The 22,278-nt window shown below is 46.7% G+C and overlaps 1 protein-coding gene across 3 annotated transcripts in view; it reads right to left on the reverse strand.

Moving 5' to 3' along the window:
* Positions 1 to 15,590, reverse strand: part of EP400 (E1A binding protein p400) — a 181,518-nt gene extending 165,928 nt beyond the window's left edge. For all 3 annotated transcript variants that reach the window (XM_088482079.1, XM_088482077.1, XM_088482080.1), the window contains exon 1: positions 15,488 to 15,590. The gene's annotated coding sequence lies outside the window, so the exon portion shown is untranslated. The remainder of the gene's footprint in view (positions 1 to 15,487) is intronic.
* Between the last annotated feature and the right edge of the window lie 6,688 nt (positions 15,591 to 22,278).

Consider the following 22,278-nt stretch of genomic DNA (forward strand, 5'->3'; position numbering starts at 1 on the left):
CAGTGCGTGTATCCACTCCCTTGCGCACGCCTCGCGCCATGCGTGGCGCGATTTGCTACGTATGCAGCAACGATGTAGCAGGACACATCTGTATTTTTAAAATAAAAATTAAGTACCCCCTATTAAAATAAATAATAAATGTGTCCCTTATAGCAAGATAATAAAACAGTACTCTCTTAATAATAAATAAAAGTAATACACCCACTTCGGTAAAAAAAAAAATCAACAGCTTACTACCTTTTATCTCATTCTTATCTTGATCTGATGTAATCTATTTGGAACTGGAGAAAAAACATACCCCACGGTTTCGAAGGGCCCAGGCAACACAATTAACTAAAATTAGGAGGTCTGGCTACTTATTAAATAAGACACATCAAATTCAACGAGGGAGGGCCTCACTGGCTGTGTCTTGTCTTGGAGAGAAGACAATACCCCGTATTGGCTGTCCAGACTTCCTCATTTTAATTAATTGCATTCCTGGGACACACTAACGTGTGTCTAAATATGTTGAAAAAATGTGATTGAAAAATTCTCCCATGATGAAAAATACCCACAATGCATCATGGGACATTATATCAATTACATTTTTAACACATTTAGACACACATTACTGGATTATTTAATTTAAGGTTAACTCCATGTTGATACACTTCACCAATTCATCCACTATAACTCATTTTAGTATTTCTTTTTACACAATGACAAATACAATCCCTCCTATCAGATTAGGGGGGTAGTGATTTAGGCCACATGGTTACACTGCACACTGCTTTCTTCTACACTCAAGAGGAAACATTTTGGTTATCCAAATAATCAATAAATCTGTATTGAGTGTTATACATATGTTTGTCTACCAGCTATGTAAAAACTGCTGGTATACTGATGTTTATTGTTTGTCTTTGTTTCCAATATTTGTTAATTTGTACAGTATACTGGCTTTAAAGTATGCCTGCCTAAAATTGTTTCCTATAGTATATTTGTTAACTTTTATACTGGCTTAAAGCCTATAATTAACAATTGAAGCTAGATTTATTTAGAGATTATGGGGGAGATATATTATAGCGGCACTTAACGTGCTGTTATAACGCTTCCTGCTTCGCCTCTTTACCGATGCGAAGCAGGAAGCACTAACGATCATCGGCCGGAGAGGGGGAGCATTAACTCCCCCTTCCGGCGATCCCTGCCTGAGGACATAGCGCATCAGCCTAGTGCTGATGCGGCAAGCTCCACTGAGCATGCGCTGGATTTCGCAAGTATCGCGAGTTCCCGCGTGCAGCCCTGGAGCCACCAACCGCCGCAGCAGGGACAGCGCTGTCCCTGCTGTGGGAATAGGGCATTCATGCCCTGCCGATAGTGCCCCTGTCATTTACCGCGCAGCCCCCTGATCATACATCGGGGAGAAACGATATTAGTGCACATCACGTGCGCTGATACCGCTTCTGCGCTTCTTACATCTCCCCCAATGTTTGTCCACAACTAGGTGTTAAAACCAAAGTTATTTACTAGGAAATTTAAGATAACTTTATTTGACAATTAAGAATCATTTTGGGCCAGTATGAAGGATTGTACTAATATATATGCTCATTGGTATGAGTAATATCTACTCTATTGCCTTATAGGACACTTCTGATAACTCAGTTTTTGAATGTGGGACCTAATTAGGATCTCTGTATAATACCTTTATATCTAAAATAGTTTGGGTTTTATAAAATGTATGCAACTGAGAATATTTTGTTGATTTTCTATTTGAAGGAAATCACTTAAGTGCAATACCTTACAGTCCTTACAGATGAATTGTCACCTGTTGTTTACGTTGTCATCGTCTGTTTGTACGCAAACAATTGTATGTTTTAATAAGACACTTATTTAAGGTATGTAAGCTGAAAATTGATTCTTTATGAGTACCTTATTACTAGGCAATTAATACTAATAATACTCCTAATCCAATAGGTTAAACACCTTTTTAATTGTGACCCTGAACTTATCAAGAAAACCATTGGTCTGGTTTATACTGAATTCCGCTGGTCTGATTTATGCTGAATTCCAGAAGTGGGACTTCTGTTTGAAGACAATTATATGTATTCTCCAAAGGTATAAAATTGTGAAATGTTGACCTCAAACCTAATATACTGTATGATGCCCATGTACTTTATACTTATGTTAATGTTTTTTTTTGTATGTGTCCATTGATACCCATTTTTTATGTATTATAGTAAAAGGATAACCCCTGAAGAAGTTTCTTATAGATGAAACGCATAGGGTTAAACACTAGAGGACTCATTCAGAGAACTTGAGACTGAAAAAATGCATCTCTAACAGTAAGGGTGGAATATATACATGCTGATGCAAAGTATTGTATGACAAAATGGTAAATGTATTTAATTTTTATCAATGTGTTGCTTTGTAAAATTGGAATTTTAATAAATTGTGATTATAAGAGTTTTAAAGTCAATAATGAGTGTCAAGGGCATAAAACATTTTTTTTTTTGTAACAGTATATCATACCTCCCAACTTTTCATCCTCCCAAGGAGAGACATGTTGCGCGCAGCAAAAAAGGGGGAGTGGCTTGCGCAAAAGAGGTGGGGCCTACTGAAACCGGGGTGGAGCCTCGTGGCTTCCCCCTTTTCCGTCACTATGGGGGCGTGCCCAGCACTCTCTGAGATGCTGGGCAGCCCCCAGGCTCTCCCTACACGAGTGAACATATGCCGTGCCCGCGGGTGGGACAGCGGGACAGCCCCAGAAAAGCGAGGCTGTCCCGCTGGATGCAGGACAGATGGGAGGTATGGTATATGGGCATTTTTTTACATAATGTAGGATTCTATATAAAGACTTTTAGATTCACCACCCAATAAAAGAATATACTGGTCTTTTAGAGGACATTAAAAATAAGTAGAGTGAAGCACCTCCTTATAGATACTCCAAACCACAATGAATTCTGAAATACAAAAATGCAAATGGAATTTAGAGTAGAGCGCTTATCTTACATATGATTCCCTAGTAGTGGGAATTTGTACTGGAATTTCCAAAATGTCTCTGTTGCTGTATATGCTTCCAAAATCCTGGAGGTAATTTGTCTTTTCTTCTCTCTCTCGGTGTGATAGATAAAAAAGACAGAAATACCAATGTGTAGGACCATCCTTCTAAAGATGGATTTACAGGGGAGAGAAATCTTCTTATGTCCCGCACAAAGAACTGTTTGCGTCTTATCTCCAAATTCAATTCCAGGACGTTTTCGCCTAAGCGGAAAGTCAATGCATTGAAACAGGCGGAAAAGTTTCTCCAATGAATGGCAGGCGGAAAAAGTGCAAAATCTCTATTTTGGGGTGCAAATGTGGGGAATTGATTCAAACCCCATTGGACACCCCCCCAAAGGACAAATCGTCGAAAAATAAAAAATAAATACCTCAGAACACCCTAAAAAAGACGTCATATTTGGGGCACAAATGAAAAAAGTGGGGGGACAAGGATAAAAACTAGTGAAATAGGTTTCTTGGGGGGCTGTGGATGGGGCAGGGGTTTTTAGAATTGCAGGTGCTTGCAGTAGGTGGATTTTTCCGATTTTTTAAAAGTGCACTTTAGAGACACAAAAATATGCTGGCACCCCATTTTCAAGTACCCCAAAATTGACTGGACTATTTATTTTAATCAAACAAATATGAGATATGGTAAGAACTTACCCTTGTTATCTCTATTTCTACGAAGTCCATAGGGTTCTACAGGATACCTTGGGGTATAGGTGTGACGTCAGTCGCTGGGCACCATAGAGTTAAGCTTTTCAGCCTCCCAGGATGCACTAGGGTCCCCCTCCTATACCCCGCCCCCGAGCCAAGGCACCTCAGTTAGTTATCAAGCCATAGGCCGGAGGAGGAGAAGGAAGAGAGAGAAAAAAGATCTGGACACATACAAGAATCACATTCTCACCAGAGGGAGACGGAAAACCGGTGACCAGAGCAAAGCCCATCTGCAGCACAGGTGCGACAGGGCGGGAGTCCTGTGGAACCCTATGGACTTCGTAGAGATAGAGATAACAAGGGTAAGTTCTTACCATATCTCGTATTTTCTACTTCAGGGTCCATAGGGTATCCACAGGATACCTTGGGGATGTCCCAAAGCAGTATCCTTTAAGGGTGGGGACGCTCCTGTGCAGAAAGTAGAATCCGCCGCCCGAAGGAAGCATCCTGAGAGGCGAAGGTGTCAAACCTGTAATACCTCACGAAGGTATGGACAGAGGACCACGTAGCAGCCCTGCAGATCTGAACTGCCGAGGCACCACGTCGAGATGCCCACGAAGGACCCACAGACCTAGTGGAATGAGCCTTCAGAGAAGGTGGGACCGGTAGGCCTTCATGAAGATAAGCTTCAGAAATAGCCATACGGATCCAGGCTGCCAAAGTTTGCTTTGAAGCAGGCCAACCCTTTTTACGGAAGCCATAGAGGACAAACAAAGCGTCCGACTTCCTAAACGAAGAAGTGCGGTCAACATAAGTCCTTAAGGCCCGCACAACATCCAAAGAGGCCTCACCCACGGAAAGACCCGGTGAGTTAAAGGCCGGAACAACTATTTCCTCGTTAACATGAAACTGGGAAACAATTTTGGGAAGAAACTTGGGCCGAGTGCGGAGCACTGCCCTGTTCCCATGAAAAACCAAGAAAGGGGGTCTACAAGAAAGAGCCCCTAACTCAGAAACACGTCTGGCAGAAGCAATGGCCAGAAGGAAAACAGTCTTAGCTGTTAGCCATTTAAGATCCACTGAGCCCAGTGGTTCAAACGGCGGTCCTTGGAGAGCCCTCAGGACCACAGCCAAATCCCAAGGCGCCACAGGTGGAACAAAGGGCGGCTGAATGCGGAGAACACCCTGCATAAAGGTGCGCACATCCGGGATTGTAGCAATCCTACGGTGAAACCAGACAGATAGGGCCGAAACCTGTACCTTCAAAGAAGCAAGGCGAAGCCCATGATCTAGTCCCGCTTGCAGGAAGGCGAGAATCCGAGACAGACGAAACTCCCGCGGTGCATAACCTCTCGGTCGACACCACTGGAAGAACGTATGCCACACGCGATGGTATATCCTCGCGGAAGACGGTTTCCGAGCTCGTAACATGGTACGCACCACAGAGCTGGAAAACCCCCGGGACCTCAGCATGGCCGTCTCAACAGCCACGCCGTCAAAGACAGCCGAGTCAGGTCCGGGTGAAGGCAAGGACCCTGAGACAGAAGGTCCGGTCATAGCGGCAACCGCAGAGGACTGTCCACGGACAGACCCTGAAGGTCTGAGAACCAGTGCCGTCTGGGCCACGCGGGAGCTATCAACAGGAGCGTCCCTCCTTCCTGTTTGAATTTCCGGATTACCCGTGGAAGAAGGGAGACCGGAGGGAACAGGTATGCGAACCGGAACGTCCACCGGACGGACAGAGCATCCACCAGAGACGCCCCTTCGTCTCTTGTGCGAGACCCGTACACCGGCAACTTGTTGTTGTGCCGGGACGCCATGAGGTCGATTTCTGGAAGACCCCACCTGTCCACCAGTAGTTGAAAAACGTCCGGGTGCAGGGACCATTCCCCCGGATGAACGTCTTGGCGACTTAGAAAGTCCGCCTCCCAATTGAGCACTCCCGGGATGAAGACCGCTGATATGGCCGGAAGATTGCGCTCCGCCCAAACCAGGATCCGAGAGACCTCTACGAGAGCCGCCCGACTGCGAGTTCCTCCTTGCCTGTTTATGTAGGCCACGGTGGTAGCGTTGTCCGACTGGACCTGCACCGGGCGACCCTGGAGAAACCGCTGTGCCTGCTGGAGAGCATTGAAGACCGCACGGAGTTCCAAGATATTTATTGGAAGCTCCGCTTCTGTCGGCGTCCACCTGCCCTGGAACAAGTGTGCACCCGAAACTGCTCCCCAGCCCCGAAGACTGGCGTCCGTTGTCAACAGGACCCAATTTGGAACCCAGAACGGATCGTCTGTAACCACCACGCAAGGGACAGGCGAACCTCCGGGGTGAGCACAATCGTCTGGGACTTCAGAGACTGAGGCAGCCCGTTCCACTTGGACAGGATCAGGTGCTGCAGAGGTCTGGAGTGAAACTGGGCGTATTCCACCATGTCGAACACCGACACCATGGAGCCCAGTAACCTCATCGCCGAGTGTAAGGACACCCGGCGGCTGTGCAAGCAACTGCGCACCCTTGACTGTAAAGCAGAGATCTTGTCCTCCGTCACGAAGATCCTTTGCTGTCCCGAGTCCAATAAGGCTCCAAGATGCAGAATCCTCCGAGACGGGATTAGAGTGGACTTCTGCCAGTTGATTAGCCAGCCGTGCCGTTGCAGCAGTGCAATGGTCAGGTCCAAGTGGCGTAACAGGAGCTCTGGAGAGCCTGCCACCAATAACAGGTCGTCCAAATACGGCAACATGCGGACTCCCTGCAGCCGCAGAGAAGCCGCCATGACCGCCATCACCTTGGTGAAAACACGTGGTGCTGTTGCCAGGCCAAAAGGTAACGCCCGAAACTGGAAGTGGTCGCTGCGGATTGCAAACCTGAGGAACTGTTGATGGCGCAAAAGAATAGGGACATGCAGGTAAGCGTCCTGTATGTCCAATGACACCATGTAGTCCCCAGGTTCCAGCGCCAGAATGATGGACCGTAGGGTCTCCATCCGAAACTTCGGGACCCGCAAAGACTTGTTGAGTGCTTTGAGGTTGAGAATCGGACGATATGACCCATTGGGTTTCTGTACCAAAAATAGATTTGAATAGAAACCCTGGCCCCTCTGGGAGAATGGAACAGGCACTATAACTCCAGCCTGGAGCATAGTGTGCAATACCTTCCGCAGCTCCGTAGCCTTGTTCCGGTCTGATGGTAGACCCGTGGTGAAGAAGCGAGCCGGGGATCTGTGCCGGAAGGAGAGGGCGTATCCGTGGGAAACCACCTCCAGAACCCAAGTGTCTGTCGTAGTGGTCGACGACCACTACGACCAACACTGGGCGAACTGTAGCAGGCGGCCTCCCACCCTGGGATCCCCCAAAGGGAGGCCCGGACCGTCAGGCCGCAGGCTTGTCATCTGGCTTGGGGGCCGGACGTCTGGTACTCCATGCCTGCTTCCGGGGCTTGACCGATTTCTTAGGGCCAGCCTGTCGAGGAAACGACTGTGGTTTGGGCCTGCCCTGGGCCCTAGATGACCGAAAGGACGATGGTCCAGAACCAGAAGGAGCAGCGGCCGACGGGAGACAAGCAGATTTGGCTGCCGCCAGCGTGGCCACAATCTTATCCAGATCCGGACCGAAGAGAACTTCTCCGGTAAACGGCAACGCTTCCAGACCTTTCTTGGAATCTGCGTCCGCCTTCCAGGATCGCAGCCACAAGGTGCGACGAGCAGCTACCGCTGCTGAAGAAATTCTAGACACCAGAGTACTAATGTCTAGAGCCGCCTCGTTGATGTAGGTGGCCGAATCACGGAGATTGCCAATCAACTCCGCCTGTTCGGCCGGACAGTCGGATTCAAAAGAAGCCTCTAATGAATCCGCCCAGCGCTCCATCGCTCTGGCAACCCAGCAAATGGCCATAGCCGGCCGTGCTGCCCCCCCTGCAAGGGAATAAGCGGACTTCAGGCAGATTTCTACCTTGCGGTCCGTAGCATCCTTAAGGGAGGACATGGATGGCATCGGCAATGTGGCACTACGGACAAGACGGGTCACGTGAGAATCCACCTGTGGAGGGGATTCCCACTTAGCAAAATAATTATCCGCGAACGGATAAGCCACCGGCAGGCGTCTCTGCGGCTGGTATCGCTTGCCAGGCTGTTTCCACGCCTCCTCTAAATGGTCCACCAACTGACCCGAAAGAGGAAAGACTGTGGCATCGCCCTTCACATCTTTGAAAAAGGCATACTTAGATTTAGCCGCTGGGGGAACTTCGTCCTCAATCACCAAGGCTGTGCGGACCGCCCGAATAAGTCCAGGAATATATACTTTGGACTTAGCATCAGCGTCCTTAGTATGGAGAGGTTCCTGATCGTAAGGATCCAGAAACTCCCCATCATCAGATGTCCCTTCGTCATCCTCATAAGGAGCGGACAGAGACGCCACCGGCGTTTTATGAGGCCGCATCACAGACTCCCCTTGCAACACATCCGACAAGTGCTGTACAGAACTCATCAGGGAGTTCACCCACGCTGGCTCCTGAGAACCCGGGAGCGGGGAAATAGGGAGACTGTGGGGTACCACCAATTGTCGTGGGAACCCCTGCATGGGTGACGACACCACAGACTGCTGGGACAAACCCATCGGAGTAAACGCGGGCTGCGGAGCTAACTGGCCCACTAAAGCTGTTAACGCCTGAGCGAAACAAGCCCAGGGCGGCTCCTGTACCGGTGCTGTAACCGTAATAGGCCGCGCCATGGACAAACACTGCCGGCAAAGGCCCTCCGCGCTACCCTCCCCCTCCGCTAACGGTACTTTGCACGTGGTACACTGTAACCGGAGGGGAAAATCACTTTCAGACATGATGGCACCACGTATGTGACCTCTCTCACCAATTAAGTATTAAATAGGCGAGAGACCACCCTGCAGCACCGCACCGCAAGGGCTTTAGCAGAAAGAACAGGGACAGTAATAAAGCTGACAGTTTAGAGAAGAAAAGTTACAGGCAGTGCTAGCACAGTCACATACAATGCAGAGAAATAACAATTCCTGCACTAACAGCGCTGATCACTCAACTACACAGACACAGGGCCTGGTAGGACACAGCGCTGCATACACAGACCTGAGCCACAGCGGAGGAGAGGTATGCGGGGGGACCCAGACCACGATGCTTCCGTCCAGCGCTTCCAGCAGCGTTCACCATGCGTTCTGGAGAAGATGGCCGCCGAGGAGCAGAGAGGAGGCTGGCCTGGGGGAGGAGCGCTGCCACAGGACCAGTCGGCAGCATGCAGAGAGGGCTGTGTGCAGCGGGGGAGGCGCCGGCTGTGAGACAGGGAAGGCGCGCTCCCCTGGCATGCATTTAACCCCTGGGACGCCGCAGCGCTACCGCTCTGCTGCGGTCCGCTGTCCCAGGGGGTAGTGGAAAGCGCAGGTTGGTCGCCTGGCTCCACTCTGCAGCCAGTCCCCAGGGAGCCCCCTGCCTGGGGACTTAGGACCATGTGACCAGCGGGGACCCACCGCGGGACCCCGCTGCTTACCTTTGTCCCCCTTGGATCCGGCCATGGTCCGGAACATCTGGGGTCACCGCTAGCTGTGACCCCAGATGCTCACCAGCATCCCCGGATCGGTACCGGCGTTCTGGTACCGGCGGGGGTGTAGGGAAGACAGCATGGACGTCAGGACTGACTGTCCATGCTGTACATCCAGATGTGCAGCCACAGCTGCACTGAAGAAAGCTTCAGGGGCTCTTCTAGCCCGCACTCCGACAGGTGCACCCGACGCCGGCCGGGCACCAAACTAAACTGGGGTGCCTTGGCTCGGGGGCGGGGTATAGGAGGGGGACCCTAGTGCATCCTGGGAGGCTGAAAAGCTTAACTCTATGGTGCCCAGCGACTGACGTCACACCTATACCCCAAGGTATCCTGTGGATACCCTATGGACCCTGAAGTAGAAATACTGTTTTCTATCATTCTTCACCACTTTTACATAAAAGCATCTAGAAATCTTTTAAGAAAATGTAAGGACACAAAGTACGTTTATTAGGGCTAATAGCACATATCTGTAATGATTTCCAGTGTTAGAACGTCTTATTTTGGGGTACAGACTGATTCCCCAATTCTATTCAGTACTTTCCGCCTGTTATGCATTCACCTATTTGCATTTTTGCCTATTCTGCAATTGAATAGGGCGAATCGAGGGGACGCACATGCCGCGATTTCGCGTCCCAAACAGGTGAATGCGGCGGAGAGTACAACAGGCAAAAAGTCACCGAATTTTCGCGGCTAATTGAATATGGGCATTTGCCACAAAAGTTGAATACTGTAATAAAAGTGTAAAATTATAAATTTTTATTTCTGATGGTAAATCTTACACACTTTTAGCAATGGGAATGATGTAAGTCAATTAAATAACTCACGCAGGCATATTGTGTTGCATGGAGTATTGAAGCTAGATGAGCAAGGACACACCTGTAGATGTATGTGTGTAATAAATTTGTTTTACATATACTACATCATAGTTTGCTATCTCTATTTCCACTTATGGTTAATATACTTGAAACTATGGAAACCTATAATTGGTTTGGTCCTCCGGCTATGTAAATATACCTGAAGAGGTCAAAAAGGCTCATATAGGCAAAAAAGTGTTTTTGGGTTGTTTTTTGCCATCATACATGGTACGTTGGCAGTTTGGGACTTTTTCCTCGGATCACAATGAAAATGGCACTTGCTGTATTTTTTTTCCAGATTTACTAACTATGCGAACCATAGGATCTTTGATTTACAGTTGCCACCCGCCAGACGGAGAGTGTATTCACCTTCAAAGAAGATTGAGAGACTATGGGGGGAATTTAATTAGCCATGATAAGCCGCTTTTTCGCAAAAAATGGCTTGTTGTGCGACTAAATACTTACTGCGCAATCCTATTAGCCACGGTTTAGTATTTAGCATCCAACGCAAATTAGTTATCACCACCTCCTGAGCAGGTAAAAAGTTGGGGAAAATTCCTATTTTAAGGTAAAAATGTCAAGACTCGGTTCCGAATCACTGGGACACCCTCCTTAATGATTAGGTAAAAAAAAATGTACTTAGCTTAATTTGGCCAATAATGACAGGTAATTTTTGAGGTGAAAATGTGCAAAGTGTAGGAAAATGGGTTAATTGATGCGGTACAGGTTTATGGGGGTGCTATATGAATGGGACAGGTGTATTTAAGATTGCAGGTGAGTGTTAGAGGTGTATTTTGAATATTTTTTAAAAGTGTTACTCATGTTTTAATAGTTAGCGTTCCCGCTAGGCTGTTTTAGCGGGGCGCGGCGCCCTGCCCTCCTCCTGGAGGGCAAAAAGCACCCTGCCCTCCAGGAGGAGAGCAAAAAGCGCCCTGCCCTCACAGCCTGCGGGTGCCGTTCTCACCCGCGGGACGCAGTGTCCCACGGGTGGAGAAACATGTGGTGTCCCGGTCACCGCCGGAGAACAGACGCCGGGCGCATGCGCCCGGCATCTATTCTCCCTTTCTGCAGCGCTTGGGGGCTGCCCGGCGTGTCCGTAAGCACCGGGCACGCCCCCAAGTATGACGAAAAGGGGACGTGTCTTATAGACACGCCCCCTTTTCATGACCACGCCCCCTTTTCAGGCGCGCGCATAAGGCGTGCGCATAAGGTTGCCCTCTCTAGCTCCGGCGCCCTGCCTGCCACCGGAGCTAGAGTGAACACTAATAGTGCTACTTATAGGCATTTTTATTCACCCCAATTTAAGAACATTATTTTGCCAAGAAAAAACTTGCTTATTATTTGACTCTTTTAGAAAAATGCCTATAACAGACATTTGGCACAATTTAAGAACCCGAAAAACTTTTATTAGGGCTACTAATACACTTCTATATTGCTATCCTATATCACTTTTCCTTTTCTGGGGGTACAGGCAGATTCTTTAATTTTCACCTATACTTATCGTGGGTAAAACCAGCAAGAAATATTATGCGAATGCCGCAACATGACTTTTGCAATTGGATTACACGAAAAAAAGGAGAGCACATAGACGCGATAAGCATAATTAATGTGCGATGGCTGTGATAACTTAATGCGCGACAATTTATCGCTTTATCGCGGCTAATTGTATTCCCCCATTAATTGTATGTTTGTCCTGTTATTTATTTGGTTAACATTTTTGATTTAGTTATATTATGTACATTACACACACACAAATATATATACATATATAGACAGGAACTCCAACATAAGGAGGGAAGGCAAATTTCCATATACATAAGTGCTGGATAAGGGTTTGGATTTGATTATTTTATACACACACAGCATATATTTTAATAAATCATTGTCTTGGTGGTTAATGAGCTATAGCTAATGATTTCTGTGAAAAAGCTAGCCACATATGGTTTGTCAGTTAGTTAAATTATCATTGAGCTTCTTGTCATACAAAGCATGGTCAAGTTTAAAAGCTTCATTTTCTTCAGTGATAATATTGTTTGACCACTAATAACCAAATCGCCACACACTAACCAATTTTCACTTATTAACACTTTGCTCCAATGTTGGCTGAATGTTATTTTTCAAGATGGATAACATAAAAATAGTTTATAAACAACAAAGGTCTCTATTCAATTCAGCGCAATGCTAAATAGCCCCGGGAGGGAGCTCCTGGAGCTATTCAATTCACCGCGCTCTTTGATCCGGCAGTTCCCAGTTAAGTCGGAGAATGCCGGTTCTCGCAACTTAATATGGGTGTTTAGTCGTGAGAACCGGCATTCTCCAAATACAGTGCTGGCGGCGAGGCTGTTAGTGCCGCGCTAAGCCGGAAAACAGCCGCGCGCCCAGCACTTTTGTCTGATTTCTCCTCGCACCCTCAGGGGGGTGCGAGAAGAAATCCTTTAGTCGGACCAAACAGTGCGGTGAATTGAATAGGAGGGAGCTCCCGGGGCTATTCAGCATCGCGTTGAATTGAATCGAGCCCATAGATTGAATTGAAATAACTACTTAGGACTCAGATATTTGGTTACAAAAATGTTTAGCTCAAATCCACTAGATGGAGCTGTTACATTTCCTCAGACTTTTTCCATCTCAGTATAAACTTGGAAATTGCAAATAACATTGCTTGAATAAACAATATATATCATATGAATGCTTCGATGCGAGTGCAACCTCATGAAAAGGAGTACAGCTGTTATATAAGCTCAAAGGCAGACATTTTACTACTTGTTTTAACCTTCAGTCTGTCATTTCACCTAAGTTGTTACCTAAAAAAAATCATAATAATGTAAATAGTTCAAAAATCGTTATTAACTTGTTTCCAGACTGCAAAGGTAATGACAGCTGCTGAATGTTAATCATTGTTGGCTTTTGACATTGATTTTTTTTTTTTTATAATGACAATTCTCTTGGAAAACTGGGGCTAGTGGTTTATGACTATATATAGAGTGCTATATGTTCCTGCTAGTAATGTGCAGTTTGGTTTTGACTCTGTTCTTTTCGCCACATTAGTGCAAGGTCGGATTTATCCTATTGGCTATTCAAAACACGCGAGAGCCAGAAAGACATTAAGATGCCAATTTTGAAATCCGAATATAAGCGAGTAAAAACGTACCGATCATCTCTAGTTCCTACACACTATAGTAATGTTTCTATTGTTGCTTGTATTACAACAGTCTATTAACATTTAAAGCAAAACACTAAAAAAAAATACTTTAAGACAGTTAAGAAGATTTCAAACTTTCATTTATATTCCACAATTGTTGCAACAGTGTAGACATAAGATAACATAAAATACATCAGAGCCAGACAATAAACACTGGAAACCAAGTCAAAGCACTAGACACAGAAACTAGAACAAAACTTACAATAAACCACCCAAAAATAAACACAAAATAATTAAAATTATACAAGTAAAATGAAGTAGGAAAGCAGAGCATGAGACTGGTAGCAGTAATATAGGGGGACATGACAGTCTGGTATCAGTGGAAGTAATATAGGGGGACAGACTGGTATCAGTGGCAGTAATATAGGGGGACATGACAGTCTGGCATCAGTGGCAGTAATATAGGGGGACATGACAGTCTGGTATCAGTGGCAGTAATATAGGGGGACATGACAGTCTGGTATCAGTGGCAGTAATATAGGGGGACAGACTGGTATCAGTGGCAGTAATATAGGGGGACATGACAGTCTGGTATCAGTGGCAGTAATATAGGGGGACATGACAGTCTGGTATCAGTGGCAGTAATATAGGGGGACATGACAGTCTGGTATCAGTGGCAGTAATATAGGGGGACATGACAGTCTGGTATCAGTGGCAGTAATATAGGGGGACATGACAGTCTGGTATCAGTGGCAGTAATATAGGGGGACATGACAGTCTGGTATCAGTGGCAGTAATATAGGGGGACATGACAGACTGGTATCAGTGGCAGTAATATAGGGGGACATGACAGACTGGTATCAGTGGCAGTAATATAGGGAGACATGACAGACTGGTATCAGTGGCAGTAATATAGGGGGACAGACTGGTATCAGTGGCAGTAATATAGGGGTACATGACAGTCTGGTATCAGTGGCAGTAATATAGGGGGACATGACAGTCTGGTATCAGTGGCTGTAATATAGGGGGACAGACTGGTATCAGTGGCAGTAATATAGGGGACATGACAGACTGGTATCAGTGGCAGTAATATAGGGGGACATGACAGACTGGTATCAGTGGCAGTAATATAGGGGGACATGACAGACTGGTATCAGTGGCAGTAATATAGGGGGACAGACTGGTATCAGTGGCAGTAATATAGGGGTACATGACAGTCTGGTATCAGTGGCAGTAATATAGGGGGACATGACAGTCTGGTATCAGTGGCAGTAATATAGGGGGACATGACAGTCTGGTATCAGTGGAAGTAATATAGGGGGACAGACTGGTATCAGTGGCAGTAATATAGGGGTACATGACAGTCTGGCATCAGTGGCAGTAATATAGGGGGACATGACAGTCTGGTATCAGTGGCTGTAATATAGGAGCATATGACAGTCTGGTATCAGTGGCAGTAATATAGGAGGACAGACTGGTATCAGTGGCAGTAATATAGGGGGACAGGACAGTTTGGTATCAGGGGCTGTAATATAGGGGGACATGACAGTCTGGTATCAGTATAATATAGGAGCATATGACAGGCTGGTATCAGTGGCTGTAATATAGGAGCATATGACAGGCTGGTATCAAGGGCTGTAATATAGGGGGACATGACAGGCTGGTATCAGGGGCTGTAATATAGGGGGACATGACAGGCTGGTATCAGGGGTAGGAATGTAGAGGAACACTGCGGTAGAACATCAATTATAGTAATAATACAGCAGGGAGACATGACAGATGACAGGCGGACACAGGGCAGGTAGAAAGCAGGATCAGGACAGACTGATATCGCCAGATACCATAAGAAAGTGGGACACAGTATTACTAGTAGCAGCACACAGGGCGAACCTGAAATTAGGAGCAGTATCGTAAGCGGGGAAATGAGTGGCTGGCGCAGTAATACGGGGGTGTCAGTGTGATTACAGCGGAGATCAGTATAACGGGACAGGGGAGGAGAGCTGTCACCCATCGCTGAGGGGGATGTACCGGAGAGCACACAGGCAGACTAGGGAGCATCCTCCATCTCCAGGCAGGTGACAGCTACGCTGCACGGGAACTGACAGCAAGGGAGACGGGCCGGGAGGGGGCGGTGCAGGCCCGCAGCTACGTGAGAGGGCAGGCCTAACTGCAGGGACAGGCCCCGTACCACAGACAGCAGCCAAGCCCAGAAACAACATGCTGCCGACACGTCCCAAAGTCCCGGTCCCATCTTCGCTTCCCACTCACCTGTCTCCCCCATCAGTGTCCAGGCCGGGAGCCGTTCTCTGACAACAGCCGCTGTACGGGTGCCCTGATAGGCCAGACTGCCCGGAGAGAGCGCGCATGCGCAGAATGACCCCCAGCCAGACAAAGGCATCCATCTAGCTCGGGTACCTGCTGCTAGCGGCCAATACTGGGCGAGCCGGGTATCACCTGTAAGCATCTGGCATTGTCAGTGAGCCTGCAGATGCCACACGGCCTGTATAGGACATTACAGAGGATGGGACGCTTCAGCTTTGCGCACACTAGATACTGTATACACAGGACAAGGGCTCCGCACTAATATCTGAAGGAGCAGCACTCTATCAGTACCACTACCAATATCAAGTTTCTTGTGTTTTCCACAATATTTGACATATTTGAGTGAATATACATTAAGAATACCTGCCATAATATAGTGAGTCGTTTGTAATTAGAGTCAAAATTAAAATGTTTTATTTATTCATATTTGCTGATATCTAGTACACAGGGGCGGATTGGGAACTAAAAGTGGCCCTGGAAAAATTTCTCAAAGTGGCCTCAAGTGGACAGCACCAAATCAACTGTAGGCGTAACCAACATCAAATTAGGTGGGTTAGTGCATCACTATACCTGGAGACATCGTTGATAGCTAAGGCTAAAAATGACCATACACCAAATCAACTTTCTTCCAACTGTCCAACTAAAATGGTGTTCCACACACACACAACCAACTTTTTCATCAGACCAGCCAACTTGTGAAGTCACAGAAGTAGGCGGACAATGTCATAGTTATGCCACGTATCCACTAGACAATATCGTTCAATTATTCATTATATCGTCCAGTGGATATGCCGTCAATGACAAGCGATGCGCGCTCCCGCTGGTCATAGATGACTTCGCTCATCGCCCGAACCTGCTTTCCAATCTTATCTTATCGTCAGGTTGTGCAGGTTCGGGGATGAGGGAGGGTGTTGGCACTGAACGATATATCGTTCAGTGTGTGCTTAATGACATTAACGACATGGAGTGAATCGTGTAGTGGATATTCCCATTTAGATATGTAACAGATGATAAATAGCTAGATAGATAAATACAGAAAAAGATGTTTAATACTTGAATATCTTACAATTTACAGCATTTTTCTTTGGCTGCAGAAAATGGTGTTATGGTTCAGGTTAAAGGGGGGAGACTATACCAGAAGCCCAGACTAAAATAATTCCCCTACACGTCCCTAGACTTCTGCCACAGGTGTACAAATTCTCACTCCCCTGGGCTTATCAACATCTCCAAAATTACTTTTTAGACAGCACATGACTTTAGCAATGTTATAGACACACTACAGCAACCAGTGACCTGTACCAGTATTTCTGGCATTACAACTTTGTTGGTGGCTCAGTCTGTCCAGGAGGACATTAACCAAATGGAAAAAAAATAAAGATATCATCAGATAATGCTTCTGAGCTGTAATATTAAAGAAATCAGCTCCCCACTTATAAATCATTTTGGATGTGTCTTGAAACTTATTTAATCTCTGTAATTAGGAGATCAAAACACCCTGATAAAGGACAAAGAAGGGAGATGGAGCTGACAGAGAAAATAGGGAAGGGGGGATGACATGGGAAATAAAATAGTAAGTAAAGGTGCCAAGCGGAAATAATAGCGGAAGCAAAAACATTTAAATCTAGAGAGAGAACATGTGGAAAAATTGCACGTATGTGTAAATTAAAAATCAGAGGTGAATTTTCAGCAAAATTCTAAATTATTGGATACGATAAGGGAACAAAAAGAGAATTAGCCCCATCAGCATCGGATAAAGGGCTATTTGTTGGTGCCCTTTGACCACAGATTCAGGACAGGAATCCAGCCACCACCTAAGCCACAGAATCGACAGCACATGTTCAGATGCCTGGGACTCACCAAGTCAATAGAGACCAAGGGGTAAATTTACTAAAGTGAGAGTTTTAAAAGTGATGTTGCCCATAGCAACCAATCAGATTCTTCTTAACATTTAACTAGCACCTTCTAGAAGATACTATTTAGAATCTGATCGGTTGCTATGGGCAACATCACTTTTAAAACTCACTTCTAAAAACTCTCACTTTACCCCCTAGACAGAAATGACACTTCACACCAGTAGAGTGGTGGTAGACAAAACTGTTAAACAGGTGCAATGCAAAATAATGTTTGTAATTAGGACTGGACTGCACTCAAATGATAGAGAAGTTTTACCTTGGGTGGTTAGTCAGAGCTGAGAAATGGCTGAACAGAATTCCCTGGATTTCTGCGCTGCTGCTCAGAGATGGAGAGAGAGTGCATCTGGCAGAGCTAAATCAGTCATCTACCATAACACCATCTCCCCCCTGCAGCGCTGGGTGCCACTGACTGCAATCAGTCCTAATTATCTCTTCAGACTTTGAGGAGCAGTACATTTAAAATGGAGTTAAACAATGCAGGGTAAAAAAAAATGGGAGATGCATGCCTACCTGGGAAAGACATTGCAGCAAACTGGGCTCTCAATGCAATCAGGGCCCCATAACAATGGCATCTTCTATAGTTATGTGTTGCCCTTGCCACTTCAAGAGTCTCGGCTCCTCTCTGCTCCACCTGCCACCATACTCACCATTCAGTCCAACCTGTCATCCCCCCTGGCTGAATGACACAGTCCGGCCCCTTAAGCTCAACCTGCCGCCATCCTAGCCAGTCAGCCTGACCTTTCACACCAGCAGGCTGACTGACAGTCCAACTCCGGCTCCCCGACACAGTCAAGCAGGCCCTTTCAGCTCCACCCACCGCCAGCCTCATTAGTCAGCCGTCTCCAGCTCCACACAGCTCTGCCGACTGACAGACACTGCCTGGCCCTTTTAGCTACGCCCACCGCCAGCCTCATTAGATAGCCTGCTGCGCGGCCCCTCAGCCCTGCTGGCTGATTAACCTAGTAAATATCTGCCTTCACAAAAAAAAAAGTCCAGGAACTTGGTCATCTGCTGTACAGTCCAGACCTGGCCGCCTTCGGCTTCATTGTGTTCCCACAAATCAAGCGCAATATGTGTGGGATTCGTTCTGAGTCACCGGAAGTTGCAGTGGAAACCTTCAAACAGCACGTAGAATACATACTTGCTCCGGACTGGTCCAGCTGCTACACCAAGTGGTTTCAGCACATACAACTTTGCATAGACTCCTATGGTTTATACTTTGAAAAAATTTAATGTTCACTTTTGTTTGTAAATATAATACTTTTTGTACATCCGGAAACTTATTGCACACCCCTCGTATGCTACGTGGAACAGTTAAAGATATCTGTCTATTTAGAATGTTTTTTTTTTTCTTTTAAAGCTGGATACACACTGGGTCGTCTTGATGACAGACTGATTGGCTGATTCAGGTAAGTATACACACTTATCGATTTGAATTTGCCCGCCCAGCTGTGGTCAGTATGTGCCGATATATCTACAGATTGTGCTGCACAGCGACGCAATATGTCTATGAACTATGTCGTTCACAGACGTATCGGGGTACACACCCGCCAACAAGCTCGTGCTTGGCCAGCTCTACCATAACGCAGAACACATGGCTGCGTTACACTGAAGACAGCACTGCCGTGCTGCAGGCCGACATGTGCAGCCACCATACTCAGTGACAGTGAGTCATCATCACTCAATTGGTCCCCCTCCGGCCCTGGACAGACTCCTCCTCAGATAGGCTGTGTCGCTGTTTATAGGAGGCTTGGCAATGACCGCTCTGCCTCTTAGAAGCATGTAGTGACAGGGAGGCAGAGTTGCTTGAGGAGATCAGGCAAAACTCGCATCAGCTAGAGGAGCTGCACTTCTGGGTTCTGGTGTAGCGCTAACAAGACCCAGGAACCGGCTGCAGCGCTGCAGGACACAACTTTCACTTTCACACGGGGACTGCATAAAGAGATTTAGTAAGACCTTCTCAGCAAACTCCACAACTGTTTGAGTGGAACTCAACTCTCTGCTATCTCCCAAATTAATTTCCTCCTGTCTCTCATCTCTCCTTATTCCTCCTCCTCTGCCCTCTTCCATCTCCCACTGTTTCCCCATATTCCTCTCTCTCATATTCCCCTATTTCTCTCTCTTCCAGCTCCCCCTATTCCTCCTCTCTCTCATATCCTTCTGGCTCGCCCTATTCCTTCTCTCTCTCCCGGCTCCTCCTATTTATCCTATGTCTCTCCCAGCTCCACCTATTCCTTCTCTCTCCCCCTTTTCCTCCTCTCTCCTAGCTCCCCCTATTCCACCTCTCTTTCTCTCAGCTCCCCCTATTTTTCCTGTCTCTCCATTCCTTCTTTCTCTTCCAGCTCCCCTTTTCATCCTCTCTCTCTCCCAGCTCACCATGGCCCTCATTCAGAGCCGTTCGCTATTTGCGGTCGTTCGTTCAAAAACAAGGGGTGGCTATTCAAATGATCCGTTCGCAAATTGCAGTCTGTTCACACCTCTAAGTCTGAACGAGCGAGCAAAACATACGCTCGTTTATTTGATAAAAACGCCCCCTGGCCGCTCGCACCATACGTCATGTCCGCTATTTATTTGATTAAACGAGTACATCGTACAGCGTATGAACTGCTCGCTATTCTTGTGGTTGGTTTTTTCAACCGCTATTTTGCGAGCAGTTCTGAGTTTAAAAAAACCAAGTGACGTGGTCAATGACGCTGCTGGATTAATTATGCACACCCTTAAAACGCCCGTTTTGACCTTTAAGCACGCCTGCGTTCGAATTCCACTCCCCCGTTTTCAAGCACCTTCCCCTGTTACCACCCACATACGCCTCATTCTGTCACTCAAAATAGCAGGCACTCGCTATATAGCGTACAAACGATTTTCGGCCGCACTGACTGGTTCGCGCATGCGTACTAAAAACCGTACGCATGCGCAGATGTGCGAACATCGCTCGGAACGAGCGTACTACCGCTAACGAGCGGCTCTGAATGAGGGCCCATGTTCCTTCTCTCTCCCAGCTACCCCTTTTAATCCTCTCTCCAAGCTCACCATATTCCTTCTCTCTCCCAGCTCCCCCTATTCCTTCTCTCTCTCTCTCCCAGCTCCCCCTATTCCTCCCCTCCCTCTCTCTCACTCGCTCTCTCTCTGTCCCCCAGCTCTCCCTATTCCTTCTCTCTCTCCCAGCTTCCCTATTTCTCCTATATTTCTCCCAGCTCCCCCTATTCCTTCTCTCTCTCTCTCTCTCTTGGCTCCCTCTTTAGCTCCTCTCTATGCTAGCTCTACCTATTCAATTTTTCTTTCTCTCATCTCCCCCTATTCCTTCTCTCTCTCTCCTGGTTACCCCGATTCCTTCTCTCTCTCTCGGCTCCCTGTATTTCTGCTATGTCTCTCTCGGCTCCACCTATTCCTTCTCTCTCGGCTCCACCTATTTCTCCTATATCTCTCTTGGCTCCATCTATTCGTTCCTTCTCTCTCTCTCTCTCTCTCTCTCTCTCTCTCTCTCTCTCTCTCTCTCTCTCTCTCTCTCTCATGGTTCCCCCTATTTCTCCTATGTCTCTCCTGCCTCCACCTATTCCTTCTCTCTCCCAGCTCCCCCTATTTCACCTATGTCTTTCCCGGCTCCACCTATTCCTTCTCTCTCTCTCCCCCAGTTCCACCTATTCCTTCTCTCTCTCTCTCTCTCTCTCTCTCCCGGCTCCCCCAATTACTCCTATGTCTCTCCAGCCCGACCCAGTGCTATTTTTCAGCTGGAACAAGCCAGAACTAACATCATGAACCTCTCATAACTAAAGCGTAATGTTCTGAGCCAAAATGTATTTTCCATAAGATAAGTTTTATTTTAAAGCCCCTTTTGAGTGTCCTCATTTCTAAATACTATATATATATACATACATAAGCAAACAAGGAAAGAACTGCACACACTTAATGATGAAATCATAGGTGCTAAAGTCACGTATGGTATACAAAAAAGCACTTCAGTCCTATCTAGGACCAGAGAACAGAGACCAGCACACCACCTATATTGAAGATGCAAAAAAATGTTGTATTTAAGGTTTAAAAGTCATAGCCATGCTCAAAACATATCGAACAAATTCAGTCACAGAACAGGAGCCATATAAATGTGGATGACTTATCATATGCCTGTGACCATATCATGTAGCCCTAAATTCACAAGTCCGGCACTCAGTGTGAGCATAAACAATCTTTGACCAGGTGCTCCCACATGTAAAACTCACAGAACCCCAACGGTGCGGCACTCCGGCACCATCAACTTTCAAGCCTCCGTTATAAGATTATAGACCATGTACCCCCCCTTAACCCTTGGAGGTGATTGAGCATATAAATTACTCCGTATTGAATCTAAGTGGATTTCCACTCTCGACACCATTCATCCGAAGGGCCTGAATGATAACGTTACATGGTCTGCTTTTTTGTGATCTAAATGGGCCCACCCTTATGGTGTTATGATTGAGCAATATACAGATGTATTAGGAAGTGCATATAACATAATTTTGTATAGTGATCTGTATAGTTGGTGGCAGACATAGATACGTAACGTTGCCTCAAAGGAACATACTGGAAATATTAGGATCCGGATAGGACTGTGTTTTTATCCCCCATAGTGCATAATATACATGTGACCTTGCATAATTAAGAAATTATCTTTATGCATGGAATGTAATGTTCTACACAGTTTTTTATTTGTGCACTTTGCGCACGGCATCTATTCACCGCTGCTCTGTATAGCGGTGAAATTGATTACTCCCAACTCCCCCGCACCGCGGGAAACTGCGGCCTGCCAGTGGGATGGCGGGACAATACCTGAATAGCGGGACAGTTGGG

This window comes from Taudactylus pleione, unplaced genomic scaffold, assembly GCF_031769625.1.
Source record: "Taudactylus pleione unplaced genomic scaffold, aTauple2 ptg000282l, whole genome shotgun sequence".
Classification (NCBI taxonomy): Eukaryota; Metazoa; Chordata; class Amphibia; order Anura; family Myobatrachidae; genus Taudactylus; species Taudactylus pleione.